The 18,182-nt window shown below is 36.2% G+C and overlaps 1 protein-coding gene across 15 annotated transcripts in view; it reads right to left on the reverse strand.

The window, feature by feature from the left end:
- The window catches only part of PHACTR3 (phosphatase and actin regulator 3), a 329,288-nt gene that overhangs the window by 167,370 nt on the left and 143,736 nt on the right, over window positions 1–18,182 (reverse strand). Inside the window, exon 1 of one of the 15 annotated variants that reach the window (XM_007475649.3) lies at window positions 7,586–8,306. The exons of the other annotated variants lie outside the window; for them this stretch is intronic. The gene's annotated coding sequence lies outside the window, so the exon portion shown is untranslated. Of the gene's footprint in view, window positions 1–7,585; window positions 8,307–18,182 lie in introns of those variants that run through there. 15 annotated transcript variants of the gene reach the window in all.

The raw sequence follows: 18,182 nt of genomic DNA on the forward strand, positions 1-18,182 counted from the left end.
AGATATTATTATCCTCATTTTACATATGAGGAAACTGAGGCAGAAGTGACTTAGTGACTTGCCCAGGGCCACATAGCTGATAAGTGTTTGAGGCCATATTTGAACTGGAATCTTCCTGACTCCAGTCAAATGCTCTCTCTGCTCTACAATCCAGCTGTCTTGATGATAATCACTAACATTTAAATAGTACTTTAAGCATTGGGAAGAACTTTATGTTCCTCACAACATCTTTTATTATAAAGGATACAAAGTGTCTTGAAAACCTTAAAGCATTACATGAATATTATTTATTAATGTATATTATTGCATAGGCATGCCTCTGTGATAGATGCTTGCTCCACAAAACTTGCATATTCTTCTGGGAATGGGAATAAGGAGAGAAAATGGGACAGATAGAAGAAAACAAAGCTGAGAACAGTGGCAATAAAGGAGAGATCTAGACTAACTCCTCTATGAATATTGATTTTCTACTCTGGATATGTGAAAGCCCATAATAATCCATTCCAATAACCCCAAAATGTCCCTAATAATCACATTAAATATAGCATTCTTAGAAACAAGTTCAATTTTATATATTTTACAGAATATACTTAATTTAATTATATAAAACATTTAATTTCTAAAACTATCTCTTACCATTAATGCCACTGGCACCTTTGACTACAGTAATACAACAAATACCCAAGAAAATGTTATATACTTGGAAATATCTGGATATCTCTGGGGCAACTTTGGGGGGGGGAGTCACCCTAAAATCCATTAGAAATCTTATTTAAGAGATTCCTTCCCCAAACCAGCTGAACTACTGTAAGAAACCACAAGGATGAAACCAGACACCTAGGAATTCCCAAGGAGAGAGTCAATGGCCAGCTTCTCCTTTGATGAAGAAGCTGATGACTTCTCCTCTAACTCAATCTGCCTTTAGGTCTTGCCTAGGGATGAAAGCTACAAAATCAATAAGACTAAGAAATCTTAATCTGTCTTCTGATTATATCAGGCTTCAAATTGAGAGATTTCTGACATACCTTATTTTTGACTACACTAATGACATTGTAGGTAGGTGGCACAATGGATAGAGCACAGGGTCTGAAATTGGGAGGATTCATCTCCTAGGGTTCAAATCTGGCCTCAAACACAATACTTTTTATATATAATTCAAAACAGCTAGTAAACTGTATGACCTTGGGCAAGTCACTTAGCCCTGTCTGATTCAGTTTCTCATCTGTAAAATGAAATGGAAAAGGAAATGGCATACTATTCCAGTATCTCTACCAAGAAAACACCAAATGCATGAACAACAATGGCATTGTAGTTATTCTTCAAAATCATGATGACTCAGGCTATTGGAATGGAATAGGGCATTCACAGCCAAGTCTACCCAGCATCAGGGCCTCATCCTGCTACCTTTCTGCTAGTCCAGCATGCCACATACACACACACAAGTGATACTTTTTACAAGGTTTCTGCAGTTCCTTTTTCTAGCTTTCCTATATTACCCATTACCAAGACATTAGAAGAAGACAAGGATAGGCTTCCTCTGTTCTACCTTCCTGTTTTATAATAAAAACAAATATTAAATGTTTTTGATTTATATATATATTGAAAAGCTCACTATCTTTTATAACCTAATAGATAAATCTCCATAGTATAAATGTAGACTTTAAAATATTATTGAAAATTCAACAAATAAACCCTATGGAACCAGTTTATTATCACAGGTAGAAGATTCCCCCAAATAACCCAGATATAACTATAAGAGTTTTAATTAAAATGTTTTCACTAGGCATTTTCATAGAAAATATGAAAAATCCCCAATATATATATATGGAATGGAAAACTTAATAAACATACATTATTTTGCAGAAAAATCAAAATTGCATGAGAATCAAATGATGGCCATAATCTTATCTGCTACTGTCACTGTCCTAAGAATGTTTTGAGTGACTATATCTCACAATATTTCATTGTATTACAAAATGTAGTGAGGTGATGTAATGGATAAAGCAATGAATTTGGAGTTGTGAAGACCTGAATTCTTATCTCTCTTCACATATATACTTATTAGCTGTGTGATCTTAGACAAGTCACTTAAACTATACTTCAGTTTCTTAATATGCAACAATGGGAATAATGGCATCTATCTCCCAGAACTGTTGTGAATAATATCAAATAAAATATGAAAAGCACTTATCAAACCTTAAGGTGCAATATAAGTGTACATTTTTATTATTATCATTAATTTTATTTTCCTGTGCAATACTCTATAGAACATTAAACATAGAAAAAAGGACAGTGATTTGTCCCAGAACATCTACCTTAATTAGATTTTTAAAAGAGAGAAATGAGATGAATAACAATAATTAATATTTGAATAATACCTTAAGTTTTGTTCCATGCTTTCTTCACAATACTTAGAGGCAGGTAATGAAAAAACTACTATGCTCATTTCACAGATGAGAAAACTGAGCCTTTGACAATTTAAGTGACTTGCTTATGTTAGTAATAATGTGGAAGTGGGATTAGAATTGAAGCCCTGAAAGAATAATTGAGTCATTCCTCCTGGAAATTTTTTTTCATGGAAAACAGATCTTTTATTGTGCATCTTTTGAAATGATTTCCCAATTTATTTTTTAATAGAAAACTGTAAGTATATTCAGCTTAATATATGTTATAAACCTGATTACCATCAAGAAGTTAGCTCTCAATATATGAAAAATAAAAACCAAATAACTGGAGCTGTTCAAAATTTAAATAAGCTGCATCATTAGGTAGTAAGTTCTTCATAATTGTAGGTCATCCAATGAAAGTTGAATAATCATTTGTCAAAGAGGCTATGGAAGAAATTCCCTGTTCAGGAGAACTTGGATTAGATAACTTCTGAGAGTATATTTAATTCTAAGAACCAAGGATTCATTTGTCTTTTCCATTTAGAATCTGAATTCCCAAATGTTAACTATTGAAATTTAGGATTTGGTCATCTTCTTCCAGACCTCAGAATATCTTACCCTGAACAGATTGAAATTACCCTAGAAAAGTTTGTGCTCCTCCTCTTATCTCAACTCTTTTCCAACAAGAAGAGTTTTTCTTTATCTGATGTCCAAAACTTTCTTTTAAAGGGTTTCAGACAATGGCACTTCCATTATCACCACCTTAAATGGAAAATTCTCTCTCTCTCTCTCTCTCTCTCTCTCTCTCTCTCTCTCTCTCTCTCTCTCTCTCTCTCTCTCTCTCTCTCTTTCTCTCTCTCTCTCTCTCTCTCTCTCTCTCTCTCTCTCTCTTTCTCTCCCCCCTGCCTGAAGTAAATTCTTCTAAGTCTTAACTCATTGGCTTAGCTTTGAAGTCAAAATGACCTCTTTCACCTAAGTCACATGGGCCATAAGTTGTATAGTAGAGGCCTTTGAGACTCTCTGAATTTGGCCCTTAGTCAAAACTCCTCTTTACATAGCTAAGTAAGATGCACCTATAGTTCTGAATTTTTACTTCTCTGTTCCCATCCTAGACATCTACTTTATCAAGAAGAACTGAGAGTCTTATCCTTGGACCAATGAAATCAGTCTCTTTTTCTTATTTGCAGCTAAGGATCCAACCATTTCTGCCTCTGAGCAGTGAACCATTGGTGCTGGTGAGACCTTTCTCTCTTCCATATGGGTAGGGTTTTGAGGTTCAAATGAGATAATGAACATAAAAGCATTCTGCAAACTTAAAGTATATAAATGCCAGTTTTTGTCATTATTAGTCTGTATTCACTAGACCACCAATCTAGTGAAGACCTCATTTCTTGAATCTCCTATAATACTCCTGCTGAACTCAAGCAAAGCTTGCAAAGTAAGAAAAAAATGTTCTGGTAAATATTTAGCAATCTGGCTTGAGGAATAGAAATGTAAGAAGGAAATGTACGCACATACCCTTTTAAGTTTAATGTGAATTATTAATTCTTTCTTAAGTCTAGACAATCAACAAAACAATAAATCAAACCCTGATTTGTAAGGACTGTAAGCTCATTTCTGTGATGTTAATGCTTATACTGAAAATGTTAACAGTGGGCACTCTCAAGCTGGTCAGAGCTGGCTTCAGCACACCAATGGGTATGGATATAGATTCCAAGAACTACATGTTTTTATAATCTATAAATGAAAACTATGTATGTGATATAATGTTAAAATATTCTCATTCAGCCTCATAATGATGCAGAGTTGAATTGCTCTCAGTACTTAGAACAGCTCACTGGGAAGACTGTTACTTTATGACAAGGAAATAATAGTGGAATACCTGGAAGGACTCACTCTTTTTGTTATAATCTGTCTATTACTGTGGAACAATACTTGTGGCAACTGGAATGGACAGCTATTGCTAAAGATGTAAAGCATCCACCAAGCACTCAAACCCTTACAAAATCACAAAATGAGGAACACGAAGTTGGAAGAGATCTCTAAGGTTATCAAATCCAACATGCACAAGAACTTTTCTTGAGGACTTCACTAAGTGGTAACACAACTCTTATTGGAAGATATCCAGTGATAATCATTGTTTCCAAGTGAAGTCAATAAGCATTTATTAAATGCCTACCATGCGCCACACACTGTGCTTAAAACTAAGGATACCAAGAAAGGCAAAAATATTTCCTGTTCTCAAGAAGTTCACACTCTTTTTCAATTTGGAATAGATCTAATTGCTGGGAACTCTTTCTTCATATTGAGTACTTTTTCAACTAAATTGTTCTTCCCATCATAATTATTTTTTTAATACAAGTCCACCAGGACTTGTATTGAGAACATCAAGATCATCTAACAGCTGCTGGTAACAGTAAATTTTTATCACTTCAAATTGGTGCCAGATCACTATATGATACTCTATTAACAATGCCCCTTTAAGTCCTTTGTATGTCTATTATTATAACTATTTCCAAATGACTTTTGGGTCCAAAGTCAATGCATCATCCCTGTTTACAGAGTGACAGTGGGGAAGAAGCATGAATTCTTCTCAGATTTTCTGTGCTGGATCTTCCTGGGGTCTCCAAAGTGCACAAAGATAGATGAGTGTGCACAAAGATACTTGTGCGTGAAAGAGATGTAAGTGGAAAAGCCGATGCACAGAGATAGTCCCACTCTCTCGGCGTTGGAAGCTTGGGTTCATTGGCACGAAAAATTGTTATGTCTGGAGACTTCCTCAGCTGCATTGGATGGCCGTGTTGTCCTTTGTGCTCCAACACGCCCTAAGTACTCCACAGTGCTTTGCTGTGTCGCCCTCTCAGCCTTTGAACCTTCTTATTGGTTTCTTCCGTCTGTTCAGCCGAAGCAGTCTTCACATGCTGGGTGAGCAAAGCCCTGGTTCACCAGGGGTTGATGACCCGATGGCTACCCTGACAAGGTTTGGCTGGCCTGTCGAAGCCGTTGCCTGGGGTGTGGCCGCTGCCACATGCTAGCAGCTACTGGGAGCCACAAGTGAGAGCTGGGTGTCAGGTGAGGGTCAGAGGCTGGAGAGCTGCCCTAGGAGGGCACGACAAGCCCTCCATACCAGAGATACTACCCTTCCCTAAGCACCTCCTGGAATCTCCATTAACCACTTAACCTGAAGATTCTTCTGGGCCTCCACTGCCCCCAAATAGTAGACTTCAGAGAGTCAAGGGGCAAATCTTCAGAGACACTGGCAAAAACTGTCAGAGTACGTGCAGCACAGTGGACATTTGACAAACACTTTTTACAAGACTGACTCTTCTTATAGCCAAGGATGAACACTGATGACATATGCTTCAGTAGTCAGACAATATCACTTCATACATGCCTAAGTCCTGATCCATAAACATTATGTTTAGTTTTTACAGTGGAAAAGATATGCCAACAGATTTCTTGTTATTTTGCTAGGTCAGATCCAAACTCAACTAGCTGGCAGAAAAATACACTCATTTCCTAAATAGAATTTTTAAAAATTCTTCAAATATTCTCTGAAATATACTTCATACTTTATCATCTTATGTGGGGCAATTCAATAATGCCCTTGTAATGAGTAATATTTTAACATTTGCAGGAAATGATATAAGATTTTATGCAAATTATCTTGCTAATCTCTTAATGCAGTTTAGGAAAGGTTTTCCCTAAATCATGGTCTTTGTTTGAATATTTCAAAATGTCACTTCATAGAATTAAGATCTAGGTGATTAGCTTTTTTTTTAAACTTTAAAGAAATGGGTTAGTCTTAATGCCACACACATATATGCTCATGTACACATACAGGTGTGTTCACAATGAGTAGATAAAGCACAATTTGTACTATGACCTTGAATTTGTATGTTATCTTCCTTCATCTCCGACTAAAATTTTCATGACCCCATCTGTCCTTATCTACTTACTAATTATTATTTCTAAAGAGGTACCGATGGCTAAGGAAAGGTTAAATGACTCCCCCTAGAAACCTGTTTTTTTGTTGACACACTTTAGATTCTGGGGTTTGAAACATCCAGGTCCATGCTCCTTTTACCGATTTTTGCTTTTTCCTTGATGAGGTTGCTTTGATGACACAAATATAAAAGGTAGATAATCTTTACCTGTTGTATGAAAAAAGAAACTATTTGTCAGCCCTCATGCCCCAAATATTTTCAGAAACAAAGAATATGGGAGCTGTGAAAAAGCCTTAGAGAATTGGCCATCCAAACTCTAGATTTTATAGACATGGAAACAGAGGCTTAAGGAGTTGAAATGACTTGTTCAAGGTAATATAACTAGCAAGAAGCAAGTTTGGACTTGAAACTAAGCCTTATAACCTCCCTCCTTTGTGATATATAGCCATCAAAATCAGAAAGTTGTAGATAAGGACATTAAGAAGCTCAGTAAGAGGATGATGAAAATTAGCTTAGTTGTTTAAAAAAAGTTTCCATAAAAAGCCCTATGAATAGAGCTAATTTTCTATTTTATTTTATTTTGTCATAACAGTCAGTAAATATATGAATAGTACCTTGGATGTACTTTCAAAATCAAGCAGATCAAGGGACCACTTCTTGTCCTTGCCACAAGCAACATTTCTTTCCCCATTCATTTAGTCAAAGAGATTAAAAGTGAATTCTTCATTAGTTTTTGATGGTTTGAAAATTGATAGGGGATCTGTCCACAAAGAGAAAATTTTCAGAAATCATGGCATGAGATAATCTACATGCCACTTCTTCTAGTAAGATGAGTTTCTGTTTCATATGGGAAGGACAGTATGATAGTGCACTAGCATCAGTTAGAAGACATGGGCTTAAACTCTGACTGTGTTACTAGTTATGTGACCTTAGGCAAACCTGTTAGTTGTTCAGGCTTTTGGTTTCCACATCTGTAAGGTAAGGAAATTTGGACTAAATGATTTCTGAAATCCTCTCCCAGGTCTAATATCCTCTGATTTCATGTGACTTCTATCCAATAGAATAACCTAATTCTAATCTGTTCTCTTTTAAATACCTAATTCATAGGTTATTGAGCAATTCCATTATCTTTGTCAAGGAACCCTCAAATGGGGTCACATAGAGTCAGATAGTACTGAAACAACTGAACAACCACCACAAAAAGAGCTCTAGTCAAGTATATTACAGTTTTGTATATTTTTAAGCCCTTACCTTTGGTCTCAGAATAAATACTGTGTATTGTTCTGTCAACGTGGATTTTTGAATGTCTCAGTTTACCCTTCCCTTTGAGAAATGCAGAAAAATACAGTGCCAAGTACCCCTACTGTGGTTTGAATATTAAGCACCTTTTTGTTTTGGAGGCTTCTCTATTGGATGAAAGTTTTCTTCTTAGGAAGCCCAGTTTGACCTTTGCATTTGATTTGTTACAGCTGACCATTCCTTTATACCATAGCTATAGACTGCTAAGAGGTTTACACATCTGTTTGTGGTTAGTCTCTGTAGGCTTCCCAAAAGGGTATAAAGAGACTCCCAAGTTCTGTCTCTTTGGAGTGAGTATTTAGCATGATATTCTCTTCCAGGATGGCGTTGGCATCTAGCATGGTGTCTTCTCCCAGGGGTACAGTTCCCAGAGCATTTAGTTTTGGATGGTATTTGATGTTTGACTCTGTGTGGTGACTAAATATTTGAACTTTATCCTTATTCCTGAGTAAAGAGTAGTTTTTCTGACTACTTTGATAGCTCTGGTTATTTCTGAGTTAGCATTTCCAAGGCAGAAGAGTGGTAAAGGCTAGGAGGTTAAGTGACTTGCTCAGGGTCACAAAGCTAGGAAGTATCTAAAATGAGATTTGAAACCAGGACATCCTGTCTCTAGGACTGGCTTTCAATCCACTGAGCCATCAAGCTGACTACCCCCACTCCCCCAATCAAGCATAGTATTGAAGGACTCCCAGAAATCCTGAATTCCCTTCTGCTTTAACTTCTGGGTTGGCTACAGGGCTATGGGAAATTGTTTAACTTCTCTGTCCCCTGATATGTCCTGCTCATAAAATACAATGTTTAACACAGACCAGGTTTATATAGATGCTGTGGCTTCTAGGAGCCTGGGAATGCAACTGATCAATGCATGTTCTGATGGCTAGTGACAATGATGATATCAGACATATCTAAACATTAACTCATCACATTTAGATTGAACTGAAACCTGCTTTTAAAAGGATTATTCTATGTTTTATGGTAGTGTTAACACTATTTTTAGCTGATTAGATTTTTTTTAAAACCCTTACCTTCTGTCTTGGAGCCAATACTGTGTATTGGCTCCAAGGCAGAAGAGTGGTAAGGGCTAGGCAATGGGGGTCAAGTGACTTGCCCAGGGTCACACAGCTGGGAAGTGGCTGAGGCCAGATTTGAACCTAGGACCTCCCATCTCTAGGTCTGGCTCTCAATCCACTGAGCTATCCAGCTGCCCCCTGATTAGGTTTTTAACATTTGTGTATAATTCTAAAATATTTTTTTTTCAGTGTGGGGATATTGTTTTGATTTGGGGGGGGAGAAATATGGAGTAAAAAAAACTATCCTCAGTTCTTGTATTTACATAAATACTTTTGTAGAAAACAATTTGCTCTGTATGTAATTTATTGTAGTAAGAGTTTCATTCCCTCCTCCCCCCAAAACCACCACCTGGTTACTTTTATTTCATTCAGTCACCACAGCTGCCATCACTTCTTCCATGTTTTGCCCTTGTAAGCATACCCACTGACAAATCTCCAAGCATCTGAAATTAATCTGAATCTTTTTTTTTAGTATACTCACAGATATTTCACTAAATGATACAATGAGTCACTTTTCTCCATTTTAGAAATGCAGGCTATTGCCTTTATTATAAATTTATCCTGTATGTAGAAATAGGCTATCAGAACAAGAAGCACTTTTTTGATCAATCATCATATTGTATATTTTGCAATGACAAGCCAAGACTTTAATGATAATAAGCAATATTAAGTAATCTTTGAAAGAGCCTTCAAAATAAAGGGCAAGGGAAAAAATAGGGGAACTATATTGATAGACTGTGAACTGATTCAACCATTTCAGAGATTAATCTGGAATTATACTCAAAAAGTTGTAAAACTGTATGTTTTGAGGTCCAATAATACCACTATTGGGTGTATTTCCTAAGGTGATCAAGGAAAAAGGAAAAGAAACTATATGTTCTATTAAAAAAAAAAACCCTTACCTTCTGTCTTAGAATCAATACTGTGTATTGCTTCCAAGGCAGAAAAGTTGGAAGGGCTAGGCAATGAGGGTTAAGAGACTTGCCCAAAGTCACACAAGTAGGAAGTGTCTGAGGTCAGATTTGAACCCAGGACCTCCCTTCTCTAGGCTTGGATACTAAGCTCCCCAGCTGCCTCCTTTTTTGGGGGGAGGGGTGTTAAACCCTTAGCTTCTGTCTTAAAAAATTAATACTGTGTATTGGCACCAAAACAGAAGAGTGGTAAAGGCTAGGCAATGGGGGTTAAGCCCAGGTTCACACAGCTAGGAAGTACCTGAGGTCACATTTGAACCCAGGACCTCCCATCTCTAGGCCTGGCTCTCAATCCACTGACCCACCCAGCTACCTGAAACTATATGTTCTAAAATACTTATAGCAGCTTTCTGTGGTTGCAAAGAATTGAAGGGATGCCTGTCAATTGAGGAACAGCTAAAAAAGTTGTGGTATATGAGTGCAATGGAATACTGCTGTACCATAAGAAATGACAAACAAGATGATCTCAAAAAAACCTTGAAGGACTAATATGAAGTGATGCAGAGTGAAGTGAGCAGAACCAGGAGATTGTACACAGTTACTACAATAATGAATTATGATTGTCTGTGAATGACATCAATTATCAACAAGGCAAGGATCCAGGACAACTCCAAAGAACTAGTGATGAAAAAGGGTATCTACCACTATAGAAAGAACAGAGTCTGAATGCAAGTTGAAACATATCATTCTTCACTATATTTCTTCTATAAATTTTTCTCTGGTGTAAGCAATATGTACCTTGTCCACTCCAGCATGACCTACCCTAAAAATGTGAGCTTACTCATACAGGAAAAAGAAAAAAGAAAGACTTTCAATAACAAAATAGCAAACAAGAAAAACAAAGGACAAGCAGAAGCATAATTAAGAAAAAAAATCACTTAATTGTTTGGAAACTCACAAGTGATGTTCAACTAGTCCAACTACCTCAGTTGACAGATGGGAAAACTGAGGCTGCTCCAGAGAAGTTAAGTGACTTGTCCAAGGTCACCCATGCAGTTTATAAATGGAAGAGCTAGGGTCTGGGTTCAGGGTATGACTCCAAATCCAGGCCTCTTTCCACTGAACTAGTCTAATATCAAAATCTTGATACATTTTGGAGAAATATGCTTGTTTTACGAAAATGTAAAGGTCTCGTATGCCAGAAGAAATCTGAAGAAAAAATATATCTTGGGCATATCAGAACAGATACAAAGACTTATTTGGAATGCTTTATTCATTCAATCTATAAATATTTATTGAGCACCTGTTATATGCAAGACCTTGGGACAGGGGTTCTGAGGGATAACCAAGACATTGGTGTGACCCTAAAGGAGATTATATTTAGCAGATAGACTCATACACTAAAAACCACAACCTATGGCACAATGTGGTATATGTGTCATATAGAAAGATTATCTTTTGAAATCCTCCCCATGAAATAATATCATTCTATCTAGGCACAGAGAAGATGGAAGCAACATCATGAAGCTTTCCCTGAGCCTAACTGGCAACCTTTTAGCCCAGTCAGAAGCTATCTTTACCTCTCTGAACAATCATAGTACTTTTACCTTTTGTTCTACAACAAGAGTGGTTTCCTAATATGATTATTAGTTAATGTGTATTGGACAGCAATACTTAGTTTTTAGAAAGAGGTATTTACTAACAGTTGAAGGAAATGGTTAGTAGTGTAATATTTTTTACAAAATATTTCCTAAAAAATCTCTGACACTATTCTACAAAAACATCCATACAAAAGTGAACTAAGGTTTAGGGGCCACTAAGGGGTAACATTTACCTCCTGGAAGTTGATTTGCTAGAGTCCCTAAGACATTTCCCTTAGACATGGTGTTTTGTTTTGTTCTGCTGGACTTCGAGTTCTGGATCTATATCCAGTCTGTCCTTCGTTCATGATTCATGAACTGCCATAAGGTATTCTAAGGAATATGTTAGAAAGTTGATGAATACAAAATCCCTTGGACCCTTCAAAGCTTGAAAAGTCTCTAATTGTGAATGAAATAAAAGACAGACTGAAGCTGAAGTCTAGACCTCTGCTTGCATCTTTTAATTAATTCCTTCTCAAGGGTTTCATTTAAATGCTTTTCCTTTGTTTGCTCCATTCTCTCTGGTTCTGAACTAGCTCCCTAATTTTATGTAGTTTCCCCTGAGTAATACAAAGTCATTCACACAATAAGAATAGATTTCCTGTTATACTTCATTGAAGTGTCTTTGATTCAAGGAGATATCGATGCCTTGATTCACATCTAGTTAAAAAAATCTAAATGTGTTCTCATCTAATAAATATATCTGGGCTAAAAGAAGTGGGGTGATTTTGTTCTTTCCCTTATAGTAAAACAGAAACTGAAAGTGCTATAATAATTTAGAGGGCAGAGAAGTGTCTTCTGATTTGAGGGTAAGTCATGGCTGGGACATTCAAGAGACTTTATAAGATTGTTTACATCTTCACTGTTCCTCAAAATAAGAATATGATTTCATGGGTATGATTTCAAAAGGCAAATTCTATTAGCCAATCAGTCAGTTTCACAGTTCTTAACCTTTTTTGTATCAGGGTCCCCTTTACCAATCCATTGACACCCACAGACCTCTTATCAGGATAATCATTTTAAATATATAAAATAAAATGCATGGAAATGCAATATGTTGAAATAGCATAATATTAAAGTAGACATTCTCAAACCCTAGATTATGAATCCCTTGTTTCCTCCAGACCTGGAGCCTTTCATTGTCAATATAAACAATCCACACATCTTCACAGTTCCCAAGAGTCCATACTGATAGTAAATAGCAGAAGTGGGACATCCTCTAATTCCAAATCCAGTGTTTTTCCAATATGCCACTCCACTCAAGTCTTACAGCATGACTCATGTCAGGAATATTAAGTCTAACTGAATGAATGAATGAATGAATGAATGAATGAATGAATGAATGAATGAATGAATGAATGAAAAAGCATATAAGTACTTATTATTTGCAAAGCACTGTTCAAAGTATTGAAGATACAAAGAGGAAAGCAAGACAATCCCTGCTCCCAGGGAACTTAACATTCTAATGCAGAAGACAACAAACAATATTTTTAGCTATGAGGCCTGTTATCTTTAAGGTACAAAAGCAAAGTGGATGGGTAGGTAATGCATTTTCTTTCATGTATTTTCCAGTGATAAAATCTGCCACGCAGCATCTCTATAGGAATTGTTTGATGAGATGATGGCTGCAGGGCCACTGATTGATGACTAGACATATAACTGGTGGCCAGAAAAAAGGGAGTTCTGCCACTCCTTGGGTCCTTGGACCCAAGAGGCAGTTGATCAGTAGCTGCATTGGAGATGGATGGTAAGGAGGGTAGAGCTTTCTTCACAATAACTGCTCTTCCACTCAATAATGGCTCAGGAATGTGTTGGATCTCTGATCTGGTGGACATAGCTATTTCCCCAGCTCTTGAATTCAGTATTCTTGACTATCTCCACTGGGATCTAAGGAAGTAGTCAAGGTGGTTTTGGAGGATTGACTTACTGAGTATATACTATTTCTCGGGCAGGATCTAGAGACAGAAGGCTGTTTTAAAATCCTAGCTCTGACTTACTTCCTTTGAGGCCTTGGGCAAATTAGTTCATTTCTGTTTCTCCATCTATACAACGAGGGATCTTTATGGTCTCTTTCAGCCCTAAATTTATCTTATGTTTCTATGATATGGGATAGAGGCTATGCTGACAGAACTATTAAATCGTGAATAAATTTGGTTACAGTCAGTTATAAAAATTGACTTCTACGTCATAGAGAAAATGATTTATGTCAGTAGCAGGAGAATCTTTCTGATTAAATAATGTTTTAAAATTTTAGCATATTTTTAAAACAAGGCAGAGAAATGCAAAATATAAGTTTGAAAGATTTTTTTAAAAAGCATTTTAATTGGGGCAGAAGAAGAGCAGAATCATTTAACTATCCAGATACAATGACTCAGAAAAAATATCTATCCAGCTTAGACTTTATTGAACAATAATATGATCTCTTGCATCAATTCAATTCACAAAACACTAATTACCCATTACATAAAATGCTTTGCCCCACACACTAGGGGTACAATAAAAGGGGAAACTCTTTACTTGGGCTCAGGGAAATAATGACTTATTACAAAAATATTTATATAGGGTTTTAGACTATTTGTTATGTGTCCTGAGAATTTAGGGTTAGGGTTAGGATTACGTTTCCTTTTCAGTGAAGAAATATTTATTGGCTACCTTGTATGATGGGCTCAATATTTCATTAAAATTGAACAGTTCTTTTCTTATGATACTTCGTAAGGCACATTTTGAAGTTCTGAGAGCATAAAGCAAGACTTATGTTACAAAGGGTGTTAATTGCATTGTACATGTTTTTCTCAAGTAGCCTAGATTTCAGGATGACAATAAATCTTAATATGGTTTTTTTCCCCCTCCTTGATAGCTTTTTGCTGTACATTTCTTTCAGAGAAACTAGGTGATACAGTGGCTACAAAGCTGGACCTGAAATCAGGAAGACTCATCTTATTCTGTTTAAATCTGGTGTTCAGACACTAATTTAACTTTGTGCCCCATTTGCCTCAGTTTCCTCATCTATAAAATAAGCTCAAGAAGGAAATGTCAAGCCAATCCAGTATTTCTGCCAAGAAAAATTCCAAATGGGGTCACAAAGAGTTGGACATGATTGAAAACAAGTGAATAACAAAGGTATCTGTAAATGTCATTTCTGTCCATTGGTTCAGTGAGTCCTCCTGATTCAAACTCAAAGCCTGAAGTCTCTGTACGTGAAGGATTTTAAATGTTCTCAGTGCAAATAACAATTTGATATAACTGGATAACGATTCCATGAAAGAGAGAAGCTATTCAATGTGTTTTTTGCTGGAACCAAAGAGACCAATGTTATAGATTATCTAGATGTCTGGATTTGGGTCTCTCTTGAATTTGGGATCTACCCTTAAGCCCATTTAGGGAAAAACAATAATGAATTTTGCATTAGGTTGGACCTTCTTTATATAGAATTTTTTTTATATAGAATTCCTGGGTACAAAAGCTTTGTCTCACACTGCAGGTCACCATCTTCTTTCCAACTTTTACCTAGAACACTTAGAGATTAAATGACTTGCTCAAAGCCATGGAGCAGTATGTATACAACTTGGGACACATCTTTCCAGCTTTCCCTGTCCAACAAGTCATGTTACTTCTCTAGGTAGGGGACATAATTATCTCACTTTTAAAAATTCAGATTTTCATATCAATTATTACTGACATTATTGTTGATTTTTCCACGTGGATACTGAATAGTTCAATGTTTTCTCCGAACTTATTTTCAGCATATAAACAAGCCAAGCAGGCAGATCTGGATGACAGGCATTGTATTGATCAATAAATGCAGTGTAAATGTCAGAGTCCTTTCAGGTGGCTTGTTTGATAACTACCAATTCAATAAGACATTGTTCTTTACATCTCCTGGGACCTTTTGTCATATCTTTTTTATTCTTGAACCAATACACTCCTGTCTTGCAAGTGTTAATAGATTTATTTTTGTGATACAAGCTGTGAATGCATTGAATAAAGAACATAAACTCAAAATGTGCCTACATTTGGAAGGGTCACAGGTAATATTTTTGATAGTACATATGTAGTGGCTTTTAGCTAGATGGCTGGATCTGGAGTCTTGAAGAGTTATTTTTCTGAGTTCAATCTGGCTTCAAATACTTACTAGCTGTGTGATCCAGGGCAATTTACTTAACCCTTTTTTGTCTCAGTTTTCTTATCTATAAAATGATCTGTAGAAAGAAATGGCAAACCACTTCAGTATCTTTCCCAAGAAAACTCTAAATGGGGTCATTGAGTCAGACACAACAAATGACTGAACAACAACCATGATGTGATAGCCTTCTGTTAAGAAAGATGGGGTCAGATGTCTAGGAGAAAGCTGGTCAAGTGGTTTGCTAGTTATTCATGTAACTATATAAAGCATTTCAGGCAATAATTATGGATGTTATCCAGTTCTTTTTTATTTCTAAAGAGAAGTTAAACCTTTGGGCACATCTCTTAACATAACTTATTTTTCAGTATATTAAAAATGAACCAGATTTATTTCAGATGCATTTTGTTTGATCCAACCTATAATTTCACTATGTTGGATTTCTTGTGACTATGTAGATAACTAGAAATGTTCGACATCTTTATTTTTCTGGGCTTTCCTTCTCTCTTCCAACTTTGTTGTTCCTTGCCCTTCTATAGCAGAAGTTTGATTATTAAGTTGTTTATTCTGAATTAATAACAATTACAAGAAAAGTATTAGAATGAGAGGAATAAAACATGTCATCTTTTTTATTATTAATTTTCCACTTAAAACTCCTGGGAGCAAAAATACATAAAAATGCACTGTTTGACAATCTCACTTAGAATCACATTACTTTTATACATTTCTTTTTGTACAATTTATAGTTACATTGATCTTTGAAGAACATGATTCATTCCAACAATGCCAATCTCATCAAATCTTCTCCTCTGGTTAATCACTCTCACAAAATTAATGTCTATTATTCATTCAAAATCACTGCTAGTGTGGAGGGGGAGAAATCATATCACTCAGACTTAAATATATATTTGACAGCACTAGAATATAAGAATACACCAAAGGACCATGCTATTCATTGACATGACATGTTTTTAATATGTAAGGAAAATACATAATAGAATCATTTTTATTTCAAAATTTAAATTATATTATCTGCTTGTAGTTATTTATATTTAAAGTACATTTGTACAAATAGGAGAAATTGTAATAAATTGTTGGAATTGCCTGCAGTTCCTACTTAATTTCTTCGTGGGTAGACACCTGAGAAGGAGAATGGAGACTGGGGGAAAATGGATGAAGAGATTATAGAGATGGAGTGAGAGAGACAAAGGAACAAAGACTCAGAGACAAAGAGTTAAAACTTGAGGGATCCAGTATGCTCCAGTGATGCTTCTCAAAAAAGGGCCATTTTGCACATGTCCCTGAACTTTTATTGGAAAGTTTAGGAATGTGGAGTGGGAGGTAATTAGTGAACATGTGACATGGCATAGGTATTACATTGGTTCAATTGACAATCGCATAATCAAAGAGGAAGGAGGTTAATGGAACATATGACTTGGTATGGAATGTGGTCTAACAAGGTGGGAGCTAGGACCCTGCTCAGGAATTCTTCTGTCTGTTGGACTGAAGATTTGGAAATACAATAATCAAAAAGTAACCATGAGTCCGATATATGCACACATAAGATACAATATCAATACACCAATAATACTTTCAAGAGCTAATATACCTGGTATGCTACATAAATAATAATGGAAAAATTAAAAGTGATGTAATTCTAGTGTTAAGGATGAAGATCTCAGAACTTTCAGGTATTTTCTTAGCCAGCCTTACTTATACTTCAGTAGAGATATAGTCTTAGTGTTCTGGTTAATCTCTTTGCTAATCCCAATTAGAATCTAGGCATGTCCTTCAATTCCATGGAATATTAGTAATTTTACAAATTCAATATGATGGGCTAGGGTTAGTCGAGTTGGGTATATAGGACAGTTGATCTTCTTTGCAATAAGTAAATATAAATGATACTAAGTGGTCCTTTTAACCATTTTAAAATCTCACATTTGGTTCAAGAAGTCAACTTTACAACTACAAAATTGGAGCAGCATGGCTAAAAGGTAGTGAAGCTCTGGGAGTTTTTGTGGACCGCAAACTTAATATGAGCCAATATGGTATCCCCCCCCCAAAAAAAAGGGGGCAGCTGGGTAGCTCAGTGGATTGAGAGCCAGCCCTAGAGACGGGAGGTCCTAGGTTCAAATCTGGCCTCAGACACTTCCCAGCTGTGTGACCCTGGGCAAGTCACTTGACCCCCATTGCCTAGCCCTTACCACTCTTCTGCCTTGGAGCCAATACACTCCAAGACAAGGTAAGGGTTTAAAAGAAATAAAAAAGAAATATTTTGTTCTGAAATATTTTGTTCAGTTCTGGGCATCTCTTTCCAGAAGGGGCATAATAAACTGGTAAGCATTCACAGAAGGACAATTAGAATGTTGAAGAGTCTGAAATTTATGACATGGAAATAAGCTAAAAGAGTTAGGAATACTTATATTGGAAAAGAGATGTTAGCATTTAAAAGGCTGCCATGCAGAAGAAATATTTTAAATCTGAGTCCTGTTTGACCCCCAACGGCTAGATGAATTAGAAGCAATGGGTACAAGTTGCGAAGGGAAAAATTTAAATTGATGCTTAAAAAAATTAAAATGACTTTCCAATAATTAGAGCTATACAAACATAGAATGGGCTGCCTCAGGAAGTAGTATCCCTCTCATTGAACATCTTCAAACAAAGACTAGATAACCATTTGGCAGATTTTTAACAAAGGGAATTCTTTTTCAGGTAGAGGTTAGCTTAGATAACCACAGAGAGAACTTTCTAACTTTGAAATGCTTTAATTCTATGAAAAGATTACTTGAGAGAATAAGATACTGTTCC

This window comes from Monodelphis domestica, chromosome 1 (assembly GCF_027887165.1).
Source record: "Monodelphis domestica isolate mMonDom1 chromosome 1, mMonDom1.pri, whole genome shotgun sequence".
NCBI lineage: Eukaryota > Metazoa > Chordata > Mammalia > Didelphimorphia > Didelphidae > Monodelphis > Monodelphis domestica.